The following is a 24,730-nucleotide window of genomic DNA, read 5'->3' as shown; positions in this document are numbered from 1 at the left end:
CACATACTGTACTGTATATACTGTAAATACAAATATTTGATGGGTGTATGCATTTTTTCAACCTCTTCTTCTATGTAACTATGTAACATGGGCGTGATCAAGTAGACTACAAATTGACTGAAGCATATACAGTAGCATGATAATCCTGATTGCTTCACCCCTATGGGTCTGTTTACAAATAGTGCTTCCCATCATATACCTGCAGGTGGTGATGGATAGGTAGCAGAAGCAACCAGGTTGTGGTATCAGAAAGTTAGAGTATTTCTGAGAGTAACAGAGTATGGGATCCTTACAGACCAAATGGTTTTTAAAGTTGTGCCCCCTCTGTTTGTTATACAGCGACCTTTGTAGATACGAGTCTGAAGATAACACATACCAGTTAGTAAGTGTGGCCTTCTTAGGCTTAGATCTACTGATCTTCCCTAGGGGACTTTTCTGCCTGCCTCAATATGAATATTTTGGTCAATTAAAGTTTTTTTAATCTCTTTACATCACAACTCGCAACCCATTTTTGTAGTACCCAGCTACTATTTTCTATATATGTCATTTCCATCCACCTGTGTGGGAGCACAAACATTGAGGAGTTCCGGAGAGCAGCACACCACGAGGAGAGTGCAGGAGCACACACATTGAGGAGTTCCGGAGAGCAGCACACCACGAGGAGAGTGCAGGAGCACACACATTGAGGAGTTCCGGAGAGCAGCACACCATGAGGAGAGTGCAGGAGCACACACATTGAGGAGTTCCGGAGAGCAGCACACCACGAGCAGAGTGCAGGAGCACACACATTGAGGAGTTCCGGAGAGCAGCACACCACGAGGAGAGTGCAGGAGCACACACATTGAGGAGTTCCGGAGAGCAGCACACCACGAGGAGAGTGCAGGAGCACACACATTGAGGAGTTCCGGAGAGCAGCACACCACGAGGAGAGTGCAGGAGCACACACATTGAGGAGTTCCGGAGAGCAGAACACCACGAGGAGAGTGCAGGAGCACACACATTGAGGAGTTCCGGAGAGCAGCACACCACGAGGAGAGTGCAGGAGCACACACATTGAGGAGTTCCGGAGAGCAGCACACCACGAGGAGAGTGCAGGAGCACACACATTGAGGAGTTCCGGAGAGCAGCACACCACGAGGAGAGTGCAGGAGCACACACATTGAGGAGTTCCGGAGAGCAGCACACCACGAGGAGAGTGCAGGAGCACACACATTGAGGAGTTCCGGAGAGCAGCACACCACGAGGAGAGTGCAGGAGCACACACATTGAGGAGTTCCGGAGAGCAGCACACCACGAGGAGAGTGCAGGAGCACACACATTGAGGAGTTCCGGAGAGCAGCACACCACGAGGAGAGTGCAGGAGCACACACATTGAGGAGTTCCGGAGAGCAGCACACCACGAGGAGAGTGCAGGAGCACACACATTGAGGAGTTCCAGAGAGCAGCACACCACGAGGAGAGTGCAGGAGCACACACATTGAGGAGTTCCGGAGAGCAGCACACCACGAGGAGAGTGCAGGAGCACACACATTGAGGAGTTCCGGAGAGCGCACACCACGAGGAGAGTGCAGAAGCACACACATTGAGGAGTTCCGGATAGCAGCACACCACGAGGAGAGTGCAGGAGCACACACATTGAGGAGTTCCGGAGAGCAGCACACCACGAGGAGAGTGCAGGAGCACACTCATTGAGGAGTTCCGGAGAGCAGCACACCACGAGGAGAGTGCAGGAGCACACACATTGAGGAGTTCCGGAGAGCAGCACACCACGAGGAGAGTGCAGGAGCACACACATTGAGGAGTTCCGGAGAGCAGCACACCACGAGGAGAGTGCAGGAGCACACACATTGAGGAGTTCCAGAGAGCAGCACACCACGAGGAGAGTGCAGGAGCACACACATTGAGGAGTTCCGGAGAGCAGCACACCACGAGGAGAGTGCAGGAGCACACACATTGAGGAGTTCCGGAGAGCGCACACCACGAGGAGAGTGCAGAAGCACACACATTGAGGAGTTCCGGATAGCAGCACACCACGAGGAGAGTGCAGGAGCACACACATTGAGGAGTTCCGGAGAGCAGCACACCACGAGGAGAGTGCAGGAGCACACACATTGAGGAGTTCCGGAGAGCAGCACACCACGAGGAGAGTGCAGGAGAACACACATTGAGGAGTTCCGGAGAGCAGCACACCACGAGGAGAGTGCAGGAGCACACACATTGAGGAGTTCCGGAGAGCAGCAGACCACGAGGAGAGTGCAGGAGCACACACATTGAGGAGTTCCGGAGAGCAGCACACCACGAGGAGAGTGCAGGAGCACACACATTGAGGAGTTCCGGAGAGCAGCACACCACGAGGAGAGTGCAGGAGCACACACATTGAGGAGTTCCGGAGAGCAGCACATCACGAGGAGAGTGCAGGAGCACACACATTGAGGAGTTCCGGAGAGCAGCACACCACGAGGAGAGTGCAGGAACACACACATTGAGGAGTTCCGGAGCGCAGCACACCACGAGGAGAGTGCAGGAGCACTCACATTGAGGAGTTCCGGAGAGCAGCACACCACGAGGAGAGTGCAGGAGCACACACATTGAGGAGTTCCGGAGAGCAGCACACCACGAGGAGAGTGCAGGAGCACACACATTGAGGAGTTCCGGAGAGCAGCACACCACGAGGAGAGTGCAGGAGCACACACATTGAGGAGTTCCGGAGAGCAGCACACCACGAGGAGAGTGCAGGAGCACAAACATTGAGGATTTCCGGAAAGCAGCACACCACGAGGAGAGTGCAGGAGCACACACATTGAGGAGTTCCGGAGAGCAGCACACCACGAGGAGAGTGCAGGAGCACACACATTGAGGAGTTCCGGAGAGCAGCACACCACGCGGAGAGTGCAGGAGCACACACATTGAGGAGTTCCGGAGAGCAGCACACCACGAGGAGAGTGCAGGAGCACACACATTGAGGAGGTTCGGAGAGCAGCACACCACGTGGAGAGTGCAGGAGCACACACATTGAGGAGTACCGGAGAGCAGCACACCACGAGGAGAGTGCAGGAGCACACACATTGAGGAATTCCGGAGAGCAGCACACCACGAGGAGAGTGCAGGAACAGACACATTGAGGAGTTCCGGAGAGCAGCACACCACGAGGAGAGTGCAGGAGCACACACATTGAGGAGTTCCGGAGAGCGCACACCACGAGGAGAGTGCAGAAGCACACACATTGAGGAGTTCCGGATAGCAGCACACCACGAGGAGAGTGCAGGAGCACACACATTGAGGAGTTCCGGAGAGCAGCACACCACGAGGAGAGTGCAGGAGCACACACATTGAGGAGTTCCGGAGAGCAGCACACCACGAGGAGAGTGCAGGAGAACACACATTGAGGAGTTCCGGAGAGCAGCACACCACGAGGAGAGTGCAGGAGCACACACATTGAGGAGTTTCGGAGAGCAGCACACCACGAGGAGAGTGCAGGAGCACACACATTGAGGAGTTCCGGAGAGCAGCACACCACGAGGAGAGTGCAGGAGCACACACATTGAGGAGTTCCGGAGAGCAGCACACCACGAGGAAAGTGCAGGAGCACACACTTTGAGGAGTTTCGGAGAGCAGCACACCACGAGGAGAGTGCAGGGGCACACACATTGAGGAGTTCCGGAGAGCAGCACACCACGAGGAGAGTGCAGGAGCACACACATTGAGGAGTTCCGGAGAGCAGCAGACCACGAGGAGAGTGCAGGAGCACACACATTGAGGAGTTCCGGAGAGCAGCACACCACGAGGAGAGTGCAGGAGCACACACATTGAGGAGTTCCGGAGAGCAGCACACCACGAGGAGAGTGCAGGAGCACACACATTGAGGAGTTCCGGAGAGCAGCACATCACGAGGAGAGTGCAGGAGCACACACATTGAGGAGTTCCGGAGAGCAGCACACCACGAGGAGAGTGCAGGAACACACACATTGAGGAGTTCCGGAGCGCAGCACACCACGAGGAGAGTGCAGGAGCACTCACATTGAGGAGTTCCGGAGAGCAGCACACCACGAGGAGAGTGCAGGAGCACACACATTGAGGAGTTCCGGAGAGCAGCACACCACGAGGAGAGTGCAGGAGCACACACATTGAGGAGTTCCGGAGAGCAGCACACCACGAGGAGAGTGCAGGAGCACACACATTGAGGAGTTCCGGAGAGCAGCACACCACGAGGAGAGTGCAGGAGCACAAACATTGAGGATTTCCGGAAAGCAGCACACCACGAGGAGAGTGCAGGAGCACACACATTGAGGAGTTCCGGAGAGCAGCACACCACGAGGAGAGTGCAGGAGCACACACATTGAGGAGTTCCGGAGAGCAGCACACCACGAGGAGAGTGCAGGAGCACACACATTGAGGAGGTTCGGAGAGCAGCACACCACGTGGAGAGTGCAGGAGCACACACATTGAGGAGTACCGGAGAGCAGCACACCACGAGGAGAGTGCAGGAGCACACACATTGAGGAGTTCCGGAGAGCAGCACACCACGAGGAGAGTGCAGGAACACACACATTGAGGAGTTCCGGAGAGCAGCACACCACGCGGAGAGTGCAGGAGCACACACATTGAGGAGTTCCGGAGAGCAGCACACCACGAGGAAAGTGCAGGAGCACACACATTGAGGAGGTCCGGAGAGCAGCACACCACGAGGAGAGTGCAGGAGCACACACATTGAGGAGTTCCGGAGAGCAGCACACCACGAGGAGAGTGCAGGAGCACACACATTGAGGAGTTCCGGAGAGCAGCACACCACGAGGAGATTGCAGGAGCACACACATTGAGGAGTTCCAGAGAGCAGCACACCACGAGGAGAGTGCAGGAGCCCACACATTGAGGAGTTCCGGAGAGCAGCACACCACGAGGAGAGTGCAGGAGCACACTCATTGAGGAGTTGCGGAGAGCAGCACACCACGAGGAGAGTGCAGGAGCACACACATTGAGGAGTTCCGGAGAGCAGCACACCACGAGTAGAGTGCAGGAGCACTCACATTGAGGAGTTCCGGAGAGCAGCACACCACGAGGGGAGTGCAGGAGCACACACATTGAGGAGTTCCGGAGAGCAGCACACCACGAGGAGAGTGCAGGAGCACACTCATTGAGGAGTTCCAGAGAGCAGCACACCACGAGGAGAGTGCAGGAGCACACACATTGAGGAGTTCCGGAGAGCAGCACACCACGAGGAGAGTGCAGGAGCACACACATTGAGGAGTTCCGGAGAGCAGCACACCACGAGGAGAGTGCAGGAGCACACACATTGAGGAGTTCCGGAGAGCAGCACACCACGAGGAGAGTGCAGGAGCACACACATTGAGGAGGTCCGGAGAGCAGCACACCACGAGGAGAGTGCAGGAGCCCACACATTGAGGAGTTCCGGAGAGAGCAGCACACCAAGAGGAGAGTGCAGGAGCACACACATTGAGGAGTTCCGGAGAGCAGCACACCACGAGGAGAGAGCAGGAGCACACACATTGAGGAGTTCCGGAGAGCAGCACACCACGAGGAGAGTGCAGGAGCACACACATTGAGGAGTTCCGGAGAGCAGCACACCACGAGGAGAGTGCAGGAGCACACATATTGAGGAGTTCCGGAGAGCAGCACACCACGAGGAGAGTGCAGGAGCACACACATTGAGGAGTTCCGGAGAGCAGCATACCACGAGGAGAGTGCAGGAGCACACACATTGTACAAATTCTTTCATTAATTCTACCAAACTTGAGGGAATCACATGGCACATCCACCAATCTGATTGATGGATGGACCATTTTATACGTTCCCCTTTTTGGATGATGTGGTCTCCTTAAAGGGAGGGAAGCATAAGGTCCGTGATTGGTTGTGCATCCGTCTCTTTAAGGTGATGCTACATCACCCAAACAAAGAGAATGCAACACATGGTATTTCCACCAATCGGGATTGTTTAACCCCTTCATTAACTAAGCGGTTAGCCACTAAGGCAATTAAGTTTAATTTATTTCTATTTTTATACACAGGTTTGAAGCAAGTGGTCCCTGGAGCTGAAGCACATTAATTTTAGGACTGGATACACCCTGGTCCCTGAGTTACAGACCTTAATATGGGGTGCCAGTATCTTGGGGCTATTTAAATGTACAGATGACGTGGGCCATGACGCAGGAGATTTAAACTTGCAGGAGATACCGGAACCAGATACAGAGATCTGTATTTCGGGAATCAAGGGGTCCCTGCACCTGAAATTAATGCGATTCAGCTCCAGAGACCCCCTGCTTCAATCCTATGTAATAAAAATAATAATAGTGTGATTTGCTGTAGGAGCTGCACTGGGAGACTCAGAGAGAGGGACTGTCTGCGCAGATCTTACAGATGGTGGCGGCCTGGTAAGACGGAGCGGGAGTTCCATTCAGAAGCAGGGACCCCCACTGCATTAATCTGTCTGAGAAATTCACTCTGTGCTGGGCCGTGATCACGCTTGGCCGCTAAACTTCAAACACGCCACATCTGTATTTCAATCTTTTGTATATGACATTGTTGCTCCTTGTTTTACAACAAATACTAGAAGCACTGCATATTGATTGACATTGTTCTAACACTAAGCCTTTTATATAAATTACTTTAGCAAAACTATAAATGTATTTTACAGTGTATAATGCAGCAAGGCTGTGTCACTGCTGTTGGAATGGATAGTCGATTAAATATTTAGCTGCTGAAGCACATTCAATTTTCCATATACAAAGTCTGTGGGGAGCATGAAAATTGAACAATTTGTCTTAAAAGCCAATTTTTTGAAAATACATATACCGGTATAACTATGTATGCAGATGCATCGAGTATTTAAATTACAGTAATATCATTGTTATTTATTACATTTAAGAGAACAGGTGAAATACTATATGCACGGTAAAGTTACTAAATGGTGGTAAAATCAGTGCGGAAAGGAAAGATATATAATTGTGTTTTATAAACATGGTCATTTCACATCATTTCTTCGCCACATTTGAAGATGCTCCGTATAAACCTCCACATCTGAGTTACGTGGTACCGAAACCAATTGGAAATTTTAATATCTTCCTTTGAGTCAAAATAGCAATCACATCAACTACGAAACTCCATTTCCGCTACTCTAACCTACAAAATGTTGACTAATTGTATAAATTTAAACGAGTCGGTGGACATTTAATTTGCTTATGAAAGGCTAAAACAAGAGACCACACTGTGCGATTATGTATGACTTAATGATAAGAGGTTATTTACTGCTTGAACAATGCATGCTTGAAACAGTTAACCAATGAACTAACCATACTGAGTGGCTTTATCTGTAATATAACCAGATAGAGGAACATGTCCGTGAAGAAAAAGTGCACAGACATCCTTATGTGTTGTTCATAAGTAGGAGTGCAACTATCAAATGCTGGTCGAAAAAGGAAACAGTTTGCTGGAACCTGGCTATCCAAGTGAAGCATAGGGTCTTTATATTAACGTCTCAGACTTCAAAACTGGAACCAAAGAATGGCACCAGATTTATCGAAGGAAAAGTTCTAATGACTTTTCAATGGGGTTCAATGGGATTCCCTTTCTTTGATAAACAAGGAGTACTGATTTTGTCCCAATTTTGCAGGATTTCATAAAAAGACCTTGTAATGTTTGCGCTGGTTTGCTTACTGTCGTTTAGAGAATCAGGCCCCGAATATCAATTGAGGAAGCTGCGGATGCAGTGAAACGCTTTGAGCCAAGCTAAGGAAGGAGACAGAGTACAGCTGCATCATAACCTGACGGTCTGATAGCCTGCTCCAACCCCAGAGGCACTGCTGCTGCGGCTCGGCGAGTCTTCCATACCCCCTGATCTTCCCGTCCTTACCGGAAGGCGTCACTCCGAGGCCAGGAAGTGACGTCAGACGCCATCCATCCGGACGAGGGGGCACCCTCGAGGAGGGGATTTCTGAGTGGAGTGGAGGACATTTCCAACTGCCAAGCCGTTCGTGTAGTTGCCTGATATTCAAAGAAACCTTTACGTGAATGTGCTCACACGTTGCATTGTGAGTACACATTTCTATGCTTCTTTTATAAATTTTTAGTGTTACCTGGTACACACTATGTTTCCCTCTTTCTCTGTATGAATGCGGTTGCTGTTCTGTGAGAGCGAAAGCCCCGGCGATTACACTATCCAGTTTACCACCATCAGTGACTGCTGTATGCTGCTATCTTAGGCGGAGGAATATATTACTCAACTTTACATACAAAAACGCTGTTTTTTATCCTGCTTCTTGTAAGTAGGCGATCCGTAAGAGCCAAGTTATTCCTGAAATCTGACCCATAATTGTCTTTAAGTACTACACTATGATTTGTTATTATATGTTTTTTTCTGGGTGTTCCTGACGATCCTGCTCCCTTCCTGTCCTGGATTCAAAGGTTGGAAACACCACAATGTTTTTTTCTGCTGCGTAGAAATCACTACATTTGAAATCAAACTGCATCAATATAGATACAAACTGCTTCATTTGGCGCTGTCGTACCTCATGCGGCAGTGTGTACTTTGTGCCGTTTAGTACCTTCCCCCTAAGCCTTCCAGTACTAGCAAGTAATACAATCATGCCAATTATACTGTATCAATGTAATTTTACACACCAATGATTATAATAGGAGATTATATTACACAAAATGACACAAAATGATTTCTAATGAGCTGCAAACCACAACAGCTATCTCTAATAAACCTGAAGAAATTGTTAGCTGCCTACTCACATCGCAGATAGTATTTTATTCTTATTATTTTCTTTCTGCCTGTCTTTTTCCATCAGCAATGCAAGTCGATTCATTTGAATCTCATTAACATAGCTTTCAGTTTCACTTTATCTGTGTCCTGTGAGCTCTAATGCATTCATGCTTGTTTGTCAATGTGCGACTTTCGCATGGCAAAGGTACATGTTGCTATGTAAAAATAGTACTTTTGGAAAAATCAGTAAACAAGTATTTAAAAAAAAAAATTGTAACCTGAAATTACAATATTGCAGTGCTGCTCTTTGAATGAAGTTACTAGCTATTTATGGAAACTTCACACGTCTTAAAGACTGCAATCAAATGAGAAGTGGATCAGTGGAAACACCCAAGCAAACAGGAGTTTTTACTCTTCATAAATAGAGCTTTCATAGACAATGGAGTTTTTGCACTACTCATGTGTGCATTGACATAGAGGCATGTTGGCCAGTATCCAGTCTCAAATATTTACAGTTTGTTTACACCGGGGACAGTTACAGTACATAGTTACATAGTTACATAGTAGATGAGGTTGAAAAAAAGACATCTGTCTATCAAGTTCAACCTATGCTAAATTTAGACGACAGATACTTTATCCTATATTTGTATTGACAGTATTTTGAATGAGAGGAAGGCAAACAAAAAACCCCAGTGAAAGATCATCCAATGCCAAGAAGGAACAGCTTGAAAGATACCTATAGCAACTCCTGGTACCACACAGGCCCATGTGAGTACATTCTCTGTGTATTCCCCTTCACCTTTGTGCCATTGCATTTGTTTTATTTTATTTTAATTTTGTCTGATATTGTATCTGACCCTCGTTTGCACCCCCCATTTCTCTTTTTCAAAGATTATCCAATGATATCTCATAGAGGGAGGGGGGGAATACATTCCTTCCTGACTCCAATAATAGCAATCAGATTACTCCCTCAATCAACATCCTTCCCATGTTTACTTATTTGGTATATCCCTGTATACCGTTCCTTTCTAAAAAGATGTCCAACTTTTTTTTTGGGAAGATATCTATTGTATCTACCATAACAGTCTCCATGGGTAATGAATATCACATATTAACTGCTCTTACTGTAAAGGACCCTTTCCTTTGTTGCTGGTGAAATCTCCTTTCCTCCAACCTTAAGGTATGGGTTTTTACTCCTCTTGAGATGAATAGTTCTTTTGAAAGCTCCTTGTATTGTCTCTGAATATATTTGTATATAGTTATTATATCCCCTCTTAGACACCACCTTTCTAATGTAAACAAATCAAATTTAGCTAACCTCTCATCATAAATCAGATTATCCATCCCCTTTATTCATTTGGTGGCTCCTATTCTCTGCACTTTTTCTAGTTCCATAATAGCTTTTTTATGGAGTGGTGCCAAAACTGTACTCCTTATTCATGTCATTGGTCATCTTAGCTTATTGTGTATATTCTAAGATCCATATTTTCTTATGTATTATCACAATTTCATAATACATTCAGAATTGGATGAGAATTAATTAACTTTTTTGATTCTCATTTAAACAGGATCAAGAGAATCTTAAGTAGCCAGTGCCATGGGGATCACTTTTATATAGCACTATAAACCTGCTAAATGTTTGTATACAGAGCATATATAGTCTTGAGCAACTGGACAGAACGCTTCCAAGCAGTGTTTCTCAACCCTCTTCTCTGGACAACCTAAATAGGCTATGTTTTCACAAATTACCATATAAAATAAGTGCAAACTCTTTCTTGGTAAGTCATTGATCATTCCTAATATGTGTTTTATATGGGGTGTCTCACAGAGAGAATAAGAAACACTGCTCTAAAACGTCCACAATATAGTGTTGTAACTGTCATGATAATATCATCAGATATTGTGTATTTAAATCAATCTGGTGTTTCAGAGGTTAATGTATCTACAGTTTTATTTTAAAAATACAATACATTGTGTTTATGACAGGTGAGACTCTTCCTTGGTCTGTGCTCATATTCAAAGAGTACTTTGAAAAGAGTACGGGGGGAGGGGGGCTATAATAGATGCACCACAAGAAATTACTTGTTTAGAAGGCCATAAACGATAACCAGAGACTACTCTGTCAGCCTCAAAGAAAACTTAAAGTTCATGAATGATTACTGCCGCATTCCAGAGAGAGGTGACACACAAGTTATGCCTTAGGTGGAGGACTTTATTAAAAAGAGAATATATTAGACATTATCTAATGTACATACTAAGAGTTACATATCTGTAATCGTTGCAAAGAGTCACATGCAATGAGACCACACACTGTATGGGTAAGAGGTGCCAAGCACATATATCCATTTGTCACTTAAATTTAGGAGCAAGGTGGTCGTGATTAGTCTCATTGCATCCATCATAATTGCCTGAATCTATTCATGTGATTCTCATGTGTCTGATTGCAATTGAGTAAAGGGTTAATATTAACTCATTGAAATTACCCCTAGCGCAGGAGAAATGTGAGTTGACTAGAGTAGCTGTGTGTATTAACCCTGGTTGCATATCTAAGTCATATGCTCACTTGTGTGCTGTTCGTGACAGATGGTATATGGGGACGGATTGAGGGGATTAAGGGGAGATATTGTTAATTTGAGGGACATTTACGAAGAGGAAAAGTGGGCCGGTTTGGGAGTTGTGTATTAACCCTTGTCTCATATCCAGGTCACGTACTCACAGGTGTACCGTACGTGACATAACACGAATCTATAAAAAAAAGATCCAGTCACTCCAGGTTATTTTATTAGGATGCTTAGAAGACCAGAGTTTCTTAAATCTATTTGGAATTCATCCTGCAAAGTACAAGGAAAGCCTAATTTCGTTCAATGATTTAGTTAAACTGAGGTATCTGTCTCTGTTGTATGGATCCAAGTAACAGCCCCATCTTTATTAGTCACCACTAAGTGCATTGGTATTGTTGAGGAAATTTTATTGTCTTTACCGAATGATCCACTGGGTTATAGCATGTTAAAATAGTCTTCACATACTGTATTTTAGCTTTGTTTATTCTATACAATCAAGTTACTTTCTTTATACAATAAAATGATAAGAGAAGTACAGTAGTATATGTTCATGCAGTTTTAATTATTGTTTTATTCATAATCCCTACATCATTTAATTGGGGGGGGGGAAGGGAACAAAGAAAATCAAATCTTTTGATGCATTTCTGACACTGCTGAAGAGTGAAGACTGTAACATTTATATATATTTTTCCCAATTATCATTAGAAGCGATCCCTTTTGTCTTACAGGGGACAGCAATAAATTGCCGAGCGGTAAGCTGGGGGCCTCTCTGCCACTGAAAGGGTTATTTATATATTCTGTTTTTAATCAATCAAATACTGTATGCACAATTCTATTACTTTTATGAGGCAAATTAGCAGCCATTTAAAAAGTAGTCATGGATGTAGGGAATCTTTCAAACCATTTTCAGCTGGAAATCCCCATTGGATTTTTGGCCAAAAGCAGTGGGAACAGCTTGCTCTAGCAGATATAGAAATTACCCCTTCATATGTTTTTATCAGATATATCTCTTCTCTGACAATACCATGAAAGAAGAGAATCAATATACATTGCAGAATCAGACTTGTTACACAGCTAATTTGTATTTTAAGATCATGTGTGACGTCATAGTGAGTTGAGTGCTTTTAAATTGTGCTTAATATGGGTCACTATAAACAATTACTGTATCTGTTAGTCATAGTTCACTGAAGTTTATTTAGTGTTAAAATAATTCCAATACATTTCACTTGTTCTCCTTGTATATGTGGATTATCTAAGTCATATGTCTTCTGGAATAATAGGATACAAAAGTTAAAGCTGTGTATTTAGTCTAAATTATTAACATTCATTTTGTTGTTTATTGCAGTCAATAATGGTTACTGCCTTTTACTATTCCTACCATACCGACCTGAACTGAGTGCGACCTCGTGATCGATACGCTTCTGTTCCTATATAAACATAATCATCCGTGCAACTATTCCTTTACTAGTGTTCTATCCAACTGAACTCGTTAATACATTGCACCACATATCATAGGAAAGATGTATCAGTGAACAATGCCAACTGCGCTCCACACATGCACATCATGTTTCTCTCACATAGACAAATATTGAATAAGTTAAGGTCAGCAAACGTATTTAACGCTGACACTAAATCAATATTATAGTAGCAGCTTTTAAGAAAAGGTGCATAGTCATAGGAAAATAAGTGTAAAATCCCACGGTAGACATACAGTACGTATATATATATGGATCGCCTCTGAGTGCTATTGCATTCTCTATATCTGCATGTTAGAAACATATTGTATCTTATGAGCATGTAGTTTGCTATTTGCATTTATTTGGACTTGTGTGACCCATGCCCCCACCCCCTCTGGGAGAAGGACTGAATTAGGGTGGTGGGCGGCCGACGCTGGTCAGGTCTCTTGCTGCTTGCATGCCTCTCTCCTGTACTGTCCTACACATGGGCTCTCATGCCTGTGTGCGCCGGAAGTGAGTGTCGCAACTTCCGGCGTGAGCCGACATCACAGAGCCCAGCATGGGACAGTGCAGATGAGGGGCAGGCAAGCAGCTGGAGATTGGGGAGACGCTGGGACCGGCGGCAACAAGAGGCCTGACCAGCGCCGGACGGGCCTCACTGCAGCCACTGCCAGGATAGCAAGGGAGAGAGGCAGCAGCTGAGGGTCGGCAATCTGCAGAGAGCTGCCCCCCCCCCCCTCCCTGCAGCTACCGGCAGGACAGTGAGGGAGAGAGGCAGTCTCACCAATGTCATCTCATTTTGAGCCACATTAAAGAGTGATAGGGATACAATTATTGCCCATAAAATCTCAAAACCTCCTAGCTTCTGAACTATTATTTATTAGTATTGCCACTACGGATCGATATGTTGCTTGTGTTTTTGCCATGTAAAAAAATGACTGTTTGATAGACAGCCTCATTTACATATGGAAAGGGGTTTTGGTGTGGATCTAAGGGAATCAGAGCCTTTGCGCATTTTTTTTGAAGATTTGGAATAGGGCTGATGCATTAATTCCTTTCTACTATTTTTTTAATTATTATTTAAACCTGAATTATTTATAGTAATTTAGATGTAAATTAATTTTCTCTGCTTAAGGTTCTGGCATCTTTTCCCCTTTAAAATACAGCTCAACCCCCTTATAACGCTGTGCTTGGGTTCCAAAGAATCACATCGCGTTATAAGCGAATCACGTTAGAAATAATGTACAATTGTATGCATTGTACAATAAAGTATTTAAGATACCAATAATCGTGTTGTAAATATTCATAAAAATGAAAATTGGGAGCCACGCTTGCATCGCATTATAAGCGGATTCGCGTTGTAGCGGATCGCGTTATAACGGGGTTGAGCTGTACCACTCCATGTGTATGTATATCTTTATTTATATGGCGTCATCTATGTACATAGTGCTTCAAAGCAGTAATACTCATGATATAATAATATAACACATAATGGGAATACGCGCTTCAGACATAAAAGTAACATTAAGAAAAGGAGTCCCTGCCCCAAAGAGCTTACAATCTAATTGTGGACGGGGAACAAGTAGCTAAAGTGACTACCTCAACTTTGCCCCAATTGTACAACAACCATACAAATAGATAAAAGCTTGATATTAATAATATAGGGAACAGCAATACAATGCCTATTAATGGGAGAAACACTAGGTCAGGGTTTCATAGTGGGTGTTTTTCATATCTACATAGACTGGAGCAATGAGATTAGCATTTCAACTAAAGGAAACAGGGTTTTTGTGGTGCTAAAAGACAATTACATTACCCAAATGATTGAGTAACCAATCAGGAGAGGGGCATGACTTGATTTGGTAATATCAAACAATGTAGAAGTAATAAGAAATATTCAAGTCAGGGAACATTTGGGAAACAGTGCTCATAACATGGTATCATTTAAAATAAATGATCAAAAACCATATTATACGGGCTCAAAAAGACTTACAGTTTTAGAAAGGCAGATTTGAATTATATTTTTCAGGAAAAACGTGTAAGATAAATGGGCAGTCTTTAAACCATTTTGAAAAAGCACACTTATCAGTGTATACCCTCTGGCAATAAAAATAATAGAAACAAGTCTAAACCAATGTGCATAAATAAACAGGTAAGGGGGGAAATGGAAAGGAAGAGACTGGCATTTAGGGGTAGATCCACAGAAGTTCATACTTTTTGCACTAATAACGCACGTTACGAAAATTGGGAATGGAGGCTATTTTTCTTCATTTTAATGGGTATCCTCAAAGGTAATGAGATGCAAAAACATTAGTTTGTAATAGTAGCCGTGCTATTAACAGGGAATTTCTTATCTCATACGAGTTCTCCAATGCGATGCACATGCACATTGGTAAAAAGTCTTATTAGCGTTCGTCATTTTATGATGCATTATGCATTAGTGTGGCCTATCAGGATGCCCATGAGCATGTTTCCAATTCAATAAATACACAAACTGAAAAACTCAGCCATTTCAGCTAAACAGCTCTACTGTTGAGATGGCTGGGCAGGCTTCAACCTCTACTGTGGGACTGCTCCGGCTTCTGATGGTGGCACAATAAGAAGTAAAAAATGGAATGTTGAGGAGCTGGAGATATTAATAAATGGTAGATAACCACTCCCAACTATTAGGGTCTCTCTGCTCCAGGACTAGCACTGCTAAGAAGCAGAAGATTTGGAGGCCCATACTCCCCCATCTAAATTTCCTAGGTACTGCCATCTGCAGCATTGACATGTTGAGGGCGGATAGCAAATGGAAAGTAAAGAAGAATCTGGCTGACCATGCTGCACAGGTGCAGAAGACAGGAGGGGGACCATCTGTTCCCTTATATTTGTCCCCTATGGAGTAGTGGGTCAGCTCTGTGATTGTTACCTCCCAGTTAGGGATACTACCAAGTTTTGTGGACTCAGAGGATGTGGCGAGACCTGGAAAGTGGCAATACAGTACATATATAATACAATACATATCTCATGTATACATGTCACATGACAAAATCTTGAATAAAAGAACAAAGATCACTGTCTTACTTGTAGTGCACTCACACATACAGGTGAGGAGTACTTAGCTACATAATGTATACACATGCTTACATGTATGCCCTCGTAAGATTAGAAAACACTATTTTATGCCTTCCACATTATAGTAAGGATCAATCAGTATAAAGTAATCCTTGGCTTATTTGAGGATCATACAGTATAACACTTGTTTAATACACACTTTAAGAGTCTCAGTACTGTATGTCTACTACTGAGTTACTGTAAAACCTGATTAATCATCTTATGAAAGGTATCTAAACACCCACTGTACCGAGCACTTATCTCCTAAGAATCACCATCAGCAACCTACTTATAGTCTTAAGGTTCACAGATGAATCTTGTTGCTCTTCCTTCTGCTTACGATCACCCCACTGATCACCTGTGTCCCTCAAATAATTTTCCTGTCTAAACACATTCCAGAGTTCTGATGTTTGCCTTTGCAAACATGTTAGAAATAACCACTTTTCAATTAATTAACATAACTTACTGCCCAGGACATACTTGAAAATAAGAGGTCACTCTCAATGTCATTTCTCTAAATAAGGGTGATAAACTATAGCATGATTCAGCTCTCATTCATGTGAATGGGAGTAAAGGCCTTCTAAAGTTTAGCAATAGTTTGTGGATTAGGGCCTCTATATATTCTACTGCTAGAATGTAATCTAAATGTATTAAGGTCTTTATTTATATAGCGCCATTAATGTAAATAGCGCTTCACTGCAGAAATACACGTGACAATCATATAAATAACAAATATGACAAATAACAGATCATGGGAAGAAGTGCTTCAGACATAATAGTAACATTTAGGAAAAGGAGTCCCTGCTCCGAAAAGCTTATAATCTAATTGGTAGGTAGGAAGAACGTACAGAGACAGTAAGATGGTGTTCTGGTAAGTGCATCTGCAAGGGGCCAAGGTTTATGTGTGAGGTGTACAGTATCAGTCACGGAGCTACTCATATGCTTTCTTAAGCAGGTGGGTCTTAAAGGTGGATAGAAAGGGTGCTAGTCGTATATTTAAGGGAAGGGCATTCCAGAGATGTGGGGCAGTCAGTGAGAAAGGTTTATGATGGGAGAGGGCTTTAGATACAAAGGGCGTAGAGAGAAGACATCCTTTAGTGAAACGCAAGAGTCGGGATGGTGCATAGCTAGAAATAAGGGTGAAGATGTAAGAAGGAGCAGAAGAGTGTAAAGCTTTAAAAGTGAGGAGGAGAATTGAGTGATGTGGGATTGGAAAGGAAGCCAGAAGAGGGATTTAAGCAGGGGAGATGCTGAGACAGATTTAGGAAAGGGTAGACAGGTGAGAGTTAGGAAGGCCGGACTGCAGGAGGTTACGGTAATTAAGACGGGAGAGAATGAGGACTTGTGTCAGAATTTTAGCAGTCGAGCTACAGAGGAAAGGGTGTATCTTTGTAATATTGCGGAGGAAAAAGCGACAGGTTTTAGATAGCTTTTGAAAGAGAGAGGAGAATGTGAGAGAGGAGTTGGGAATGATCCCTACGCAACGTGCTTACTTCCAACAGTAATGTGGAAGGAGGTAATAGTTTGGGATGAAATATGAGGAGCTCTGTTTTTGACATGTTAAGTTTCAGTCGGCGGATGGCCATCCATGATGACATTGCATAGAGACATTTAGAAACTTTGGTCTGTACAGCAGGTGTAAGGTCAGGGGTTGAAAAGTACATTTGTGTATCGTCAGCATAGAGGTGATATTTGAACCCAAGAGATGTGATTAGGTCACCTAGAGAGAGTGCATATTAGTATGCAAAATGTCCATGAAAATTTATCGATGCAATATTTTTCATGTGAAAAAGTACAGTAGTAATGCTAAGTCCCTTTGGGGATGGGTGTTACGGATAACGTTACATAAAATGTTTATAACGTAATACTAAAATTTTAACGTATTTCTGAGGATCTACCCCTAAGATTCTTACAGCCAGAAGGGACAGATGCATCATATCAAAATAATAGGGAATGTAACAAATGTTGCAAATAGGCAATTAGATTAACAAAAATTTCTTACGAAAAAAGGATTGCCATAGAAAGTAAGATCAACCCTAAAACGTTCTTCAAGTACCTTGAAAACAAAAAGATTAGAAGAGACAATATACTGCTGCGACACACTTTATTCGAGCAAATACCCAGTATGTACCTGGCAGATACCTGGTCATGTGACGTCACGTGACCCCACCGCGTCATTTAACGCGCGGTGCCATGGCGACGCGTGACATTACATGAATTCACGGCATCATTTGACGCCACGTTTCCATGGCGACGCGTCTCCAAAGACCCGGCTGGATACAGGTGAGTTACAGAGGCCTCACGCCTCCCCCAGCATTCAATTTAAATATCAGTGAAATAGCATATGGATAAATCCCTATAGATACTAGTGTGACTTATATGCAAATAATATGCTAATGAACCATTATCCTAACATCACAGATGCACTAGAGCCCGTCATTGTTAACATAGGGAAATAATGTTACGCTAATTGAGTCACACCAAAACGTATGTATTTATTTTATTTATTTATAAAATATTTTACCAGGAAGTAATACATTGAGAGTTACCTCTCGTTTTCAAGTATGTCCTGGGCATAGCGTTATGATGACAACTAATACATGTTACAAATACAGCTACATAAGTGAACTGGGTATACATTATATACATTATATATACAAGACAATGCAGGCACAGTTAGAGATAATATATATTATAGGCTTATATAACAGTTACAGACCAGATTAAAATGTGAGACAGCTTTAGTTTTGAAAGAACTTAGACTGGTGGCGGCAGTGAGATTCTCTGGTAGATTGTTGACAATTTGCTGAACATTGGGACCATGAACAGTCTTTTGGAGTCAGATCTCAGATGATAAGTGCTGCATGTGATAGGGGTGAGGATCTTGTTCAGATAGATGGGTAGCTTGCCCAGAAAGTATTTGAAGGCAAGACAGGAAAAATGAACTTTGCACCTAAACTCAAGTGATGACCAATCTAGTTCTTTCAACATTTCGCAGTGATGTGTGTTGTAGTTGCATTGGAGAACAAAACGGCATATTGAATTTGCCATTATTCCCAGTCAAATTCTGATTATCCTAACAGCCGTATAGGATAGCCTATGGAAAAAAAATGTTTACGTTATGTTGCCAGGTCCCCTCCGGTCCTCCGTTCCCCCCCCCTTACCTCCTCTGCCGTGGGGGGTGCTGCAGGAAGGAGACGGGCTCACCGGCGGCTCCCTCCGCAGGGCACCACCATGTTCCAGGTGCTCGCGCATGCGCAGAGCAGTCGTGGCGGCCATATTAAGATTAGCGCGAGAGGTCACGCTTCAGCAGGAAGTCACGCATGCGCAGTGGAGTGGCAGAGAAGCTGTGGCGGCCATTATAAAGTCATGCATGCGCAACACGCTAGGCGCACGTGTCTCCAATTTTAAAGATCATAGGCCGGGATTACAAGCCCCAGGAGGCATAGGGCGCATACACCCACCTGACCCAAGGCAGCCAATAGGGCTTACAGATGCCCCTGCAGAGAGATACATTTTGAGGAGCTTGTTAGGTGTCCAGTATACTTTACAAATGTGTTTCAGCTAGTCTTGGCTGATTGGAGGGTGGCAACCTCCTACTTAATTGAAGCTCACCCCCTGCCACATTTAAATGGTTAAGGGCTCACTCCATAGCATCTTCCACACAGGGGAAGTTGTTTGCTTGCAGGATGGTTGTGACAACTCTAATACAGAGTGCTTTTCCTGGTAATGTACAGGTTAATAAAGGCTTCAATCAGACTTAGAACTTTGCAACTAATATTGACAGATTTACTATAAATCATTCTTCCTGTTATCACACAGGTTATTAAGAATTTATATTAGCGTTAGGGACCCCTGAATTGTGGTCTGCCGTGCAGTTGGCTCAGGGGCTTACAACAATTTTGGCCAAAAATATTAAACTAAAAGACCATTTTACTTAATAGATATTTATACATATATATTTAGGCACTGTACCGTGTATGAGTTTCACTGGATGTGCTAAATCTGAGCTCTGTCTGTGTTTTATGTTCTGTCTCTAGTTTTAAATATATATTGCCATGCTCAGTAGCACTCCTCTGTGACACTCATATGCTTATATATATGTTGTGGTTATTTTGGGAGTTCAGCTTGTTAGGTGTCCAGTATACTTTACTATGGTGAAATTAAATAAGGCTTTTATTGCGCCTGTTTCCTTAACATCAGGAAACCATCCAAACAAGGGGTAAACAAAGCTTCTATTCACTTGGGAGTATTTCTAGTGAAATACTATGCAGTCCACAACTCCTTTTAGATAAGTATGTCTCCCAGCCCCAAACATATATCATGAAATGAGCAGATATACAAAGTCTTATAAATGAAAGTCTTATCTGTTACTTGTGGTTTGGAGGGAAAATCTTCTCTGTTCCTGGTTGCTACCTTTTCTTCAGGGGTTGTCAGCATTCAGGTTTAGAAGTTTCCCCTGTGTCTTGCAAGCAGCCTCTTCTGGTAGACTCAAGACACCTGTCCCCATGTCAGTCTCACAAGTTGTGAGAGTAAGAGACAACCTCCCTTCCTGTCTCAAAAGACAGGCTTTTCTAAGCAATCTAATCAGGCAGGTGGTTTTTGTTAATTGACTACCAGCAGTTAACCACCACACTGCTGGATTAGAGGCATATTACCTGAACAGGGATGACTCCCCTGTTACAGATCCTAATAAGGTATTTTCATTTACGTATAGCACGTTTCCCTTTTTCTTAAAATAGTTACATGTCAGATCAAAAACAGTTGTACTTTATGTTTATAAAAAGAAATAGTATAACATTACTAATTGCAAGCAGAGATGAGGCTGCTAACATGCAAAAACATTTTCACGTTTTAATCAGCATTATGTTTTCAATTGTTGAAATGAATACAGGATTTGGTTGCCAAAGTTGGCATGATAGATAATATATTTGTAAGTAACTAAACGATATTTGTGCAATTACATACCAAGCATTTTGATAATAACTACAAAGAAACCGTAATTGTCATTTAAACATTTAATCACTCATACAGTGCAAAGGAAGAGGCAGACCGACTAGGCACCCACACCTTAAGGAAGGTAGAGCCATTAGTGCAGTAGGTGATGGAGGAGGAGAAGAACGAGATGTTAGAACTGAAGCACCGGATGTTGATAATGATTCAGTTTAGGCTGCTGGTGCGGTTACAGTTGAATACCTTTACATGCCCTCTATCAGAACTCTTTGATGGCGGCTAATCTGAGTTATCAGATCCCTAAAATTGGAATTAAGAGCATGATAGGCAGAATGGAGCTGATGACTCAAAATAGCTTCATTATATTCCACTCTCTAACATTGTCTTACAGAAGCAGCTGGGGCTGGAAACGGGGCCGCAAAAGTTGCAGGAACTGGAACTGGGACAGGAGCTGCATACTCCTCTGGATGCACTTCAGTCATTTCTAAGATCACTTGCTGCTCATCCTCACAGGAGACATCTATTATGCTCTCTAAGGCAGCAGTTGGTTGTCTGTGCCATGGTGCTTGGGATGAATTAATAATTATGCTCTAATACAGTAATAACTTTTTGTTGGTATATGTAACAAAATTGGTATGGGTTATGTGTGAATAAACAAAAATTTCTAATACATTTTAAATTATTTTAATAAGATGATTAATATCTGATTTTTAAATGTAGGTACCTCTCGTCCGGGACCTCAAGCAACGTTGGCTCCAAAGCTCCAGGAGCGTTGGTTCCGGTTTCATTCTCTAGAATGGCTGGAATCTGCGAGTCAGTGGAGGCCAGAGTTTGGCTTTGGGTGACCGGGGAAGTCTGTTCATACTCATAGTCACATTTGAGCCACCTTAGGTAGTTCACCAGCTGTCACCTTGCTGTAACCTTGCTGTAACCTTGGCCCACTCTCCAATCAAGAAACACACTGGCCAAAAGGAGGGTGCGTGGGGCTCCATCTGCCATCTTTACATAAACAAGCTTGCCCGGGAAAATATCTTCTGGGGAAATCAGATCAGGGCAGACAAATGTCATGGTTGCCACAGTATCAAGCAAGCCTGCCACCTGTGTGGTGTCAACTGTCCCAGACTGAAGGTGGATCTTCCAAACATTGGGCAGCTCGAGAACCACAAGGGTGATGTGGTGCTACGCTGGCCAGGTTTCTGCCATCTGGAATGTCGACTCGGTGCGTTGATCGCCTGCAGGATGCTCTGGATCGCCTGGTGCCGTTCTTCTGTTGGCACCATCCCGACATAGACGATATATTGAGGGGTTGGGGGATGTGGTCCAGGATGGGAATTTGATGATGGAGCCCCATTGGTACAACCTATCCGCATGTGCCCAGGCTGGCCGTACAGGTAGCACTTTCTTTTGTGCAGAATATCTGCCTGCCATAGATAGGAGGTGCTGAGTGGGTTGGGGCTTCTCCACATCATCTGAGCTTACTTCTGGGGTTCTGCCAGGTGATTACGTCTCCTTGTGGGGCTTAAGACAATTGGCTGCTGTCAGTGGCAGAGATGCAGACGGACCACTAGGAAATCATTGGCCATTTCATCTTCACGTTAGTATTTGACAGCTTACAGCTGACTACCCACTTCCGGTCCTACGGCAGACATCAGAGCAGGAATTGTTCCTTGGTGAACAGGTCCAGGAGCTCTTTGAATGTCATAGCTTCAGCCCCATTTACCTAGCGCTTTAGGTAGTGGAATAACCAGGAAACAAACTCCACATGAATGTCCTTGTTGTCTCAGTCTTCATCCATCTGTACTCCAGTAACAAAGTGGTCACCCCGAGATTACATAGTTCCCTCACCAAGTAGTCGCTAGACACCGAAAGTACCCAAGAACAACAGTGGAGCTAAGAGTGGTGTAAGCTTTTATTCTCCCAGGCCTCCATCTGAAACATGGAAGACTGGGTTCTGACCAATCAGAAGTTAGGGGAGTACAGGATAATGCTCCAGCCCTGGAGTAAGTACTCTCCCAGCCGGAGTGTGTGCCCACCCCAACTCTCTTAACACTTCAACTGGCCTACTCAAATGTCACACAGATTAAATGCAAAAATCTCAGTTGTCCCCTGTAGGAAACAAGTGCTGGGGTATAACCAGGGAGACATATACTAAATTGGGGAATTTAAATTCAGCCCATAGCTTCAAACAATACATCTTTAAGGCAACACACAAATAAACAAAACAGACTATCCCTTTATAACTCCTTGATAATGCACCCGAGGGTGTGAAATCCGCGTAGATGAGTTTTTGCACCTCCTTTTTAGTCATGTCTGATGAAAAAATATATTTTGTAAATTCAACTTTTGGACCCTGACTCCCCTGGCTGTGCGCTGCTCCAATTTTGTGTTTTTTGTATCCCTTAACTCGCACTTCCCAGCCCCTATCTGCAGGGCTGAGAGGATAGGCTTCTTACCAACCTCTGACCCAAAGGGAATCACTGATGAATGTGCGGCTGAGACAAGGACTGTGAGGGGCAGCTGGCCCTTATCACCACGCACAATAAATATGGCTCCTGATGAGGAACTCCTTCTTGGTGGTGAGGGCCCCAGGAGAGTAATTGCAGACTCACACCATGCGGTTCTTGGTAAACAAGCCATATTTATTGTGCGTGGTGATAAGGGCCAGCTGCCCCTCACAGTCCTTGTCTCAGCCGCACATTCTTCAGTGATTCCCTTTTAAAGGTACGCCCTCCCAATGGAGTGGGATTCCCTCTCCCCATAGGTAGATCACCCCTGTGCCAGGTCCCTGGACACAGTTGGCCTTCTCTGGCTTGATATAAATTGATGCCACTAGTTACTGCACTAGTGGGCACCTTTAACTGGCTGCTTCACCTTGCACCATCAACTTGCAGCAACCACACGCTGCAACTTTCTATACTAACTTTAGGCAGTGCAGTGCCTTATATACCTCAGGAGGCAGGCACATCTCTGAGGTCACTAATAATGGACTCAGAACATGTAGCCACTCCCATCCATACATAGGGCACCTCACCAGGGTGTGAGGGCAAACCTCCATGATTACTGCTGGCATTCCTGTAACTTATCAGGTTTTACTGCCAGCAGGAGAGATGACTGTAGGCATTGTTATGCATGACTACATATATAAATATAGCCAATAAAGAATATCACTTGTGTGCACATTCACATGTCTTAGACAGGTCTGCAACCCTGCCTTTCTACGATTATCACCTTGCAGATAGTGCTCTTACTGCAGCAAGGGATTCTTGGAGATGACATGCAAAAGAGCACACAATGTGTCACCATTTGCCTGGAATATCCATTCACATGGAGCCCATTTAAGCTGATGTATCGCCGTTGACACAGCTTTTAAACACAGCATGGGACTAACAAAGCAAGTTTTAACCACGCACAGACATGTTTCAACCTTGATGGGTATCATCAGTGTGAGGTTGGTATAAACTTGCTTTGAAATATTTCTAGGCTGGGTAGGTTTACCATACATTTTAAGTTATGGTGGGTGAAAAAGGCGACAGAAAACCTCCACCGTTAGCATATAGCCAATAAAGAATATCACTTGTGAGCACATTCACTTGTCTTAGACAGGTCTGCAACCCTGCCTTTCAACCATTATCACCTCTGGGAGATGAAATGCAAATGAGCACACAATGTGTCACCTTTTGTCTGGAATATCCATTCACATGGAGCCCATTTAAGCTGATGTATCGCCGTTGACACAGCTTTTAAACACAGCATGGGACTAGCAAAGCAAGTTTAAACCACTCACAGACATATATATATAGATAGATAGAAACATAGGACTCAGCCCTCCACCTCAGCGACAGTTCCTATAGTCTGAGGAAAAGAGGGGTTACAAATATTACATTTTCTTTGCTCCATTTTGCCCGAGTTTTGGAGCCGGAGACTTTTATACACCGCCCCCTTTT

General features: G+C 44.2%; 1 long non-coding RNA gene across 1 annotated transcript in view; it reads left to right on the top strand.

Annotated features, from left to right (window-relative positions):
• Positions 1-7,742: 7,742 nt before the first annotated feature.
• LOC142493761 (uncharacterized) overlaps positions 7,743-24,730 on the top strand; it is a 100,267-nt gene continuing 83,279 nt past the window's right edge. The window contains exons 1-2 of the long non-coding RNA XR_012801202.1: positions 7,743-8,415; positions 9,376-9,487. This is a non-coding gene — a long non-coding RNA (uncharacterized LOC142493761). The remainder of the gene's footprint in view (positions 8,416-9,375; positions 9,488-24,730) is intronic.

This window comes from Ascaphus truei, chromosome 4 (genome assembly GCF_040206685.1).
Source record: "Ascaphus truei isolate aAscTru1 chromosome 4, aAscTru1.hap1, whole genome shotgun sequence".
NCBI lineage: Eukaryota > Metazoa > Chordata > Amphibia > Anura > Ascaphidae > Ascaphus > Ascaphus truei.
This window is presented reverse-complemented; position numbering and strand designations above follow the sequence as displayed.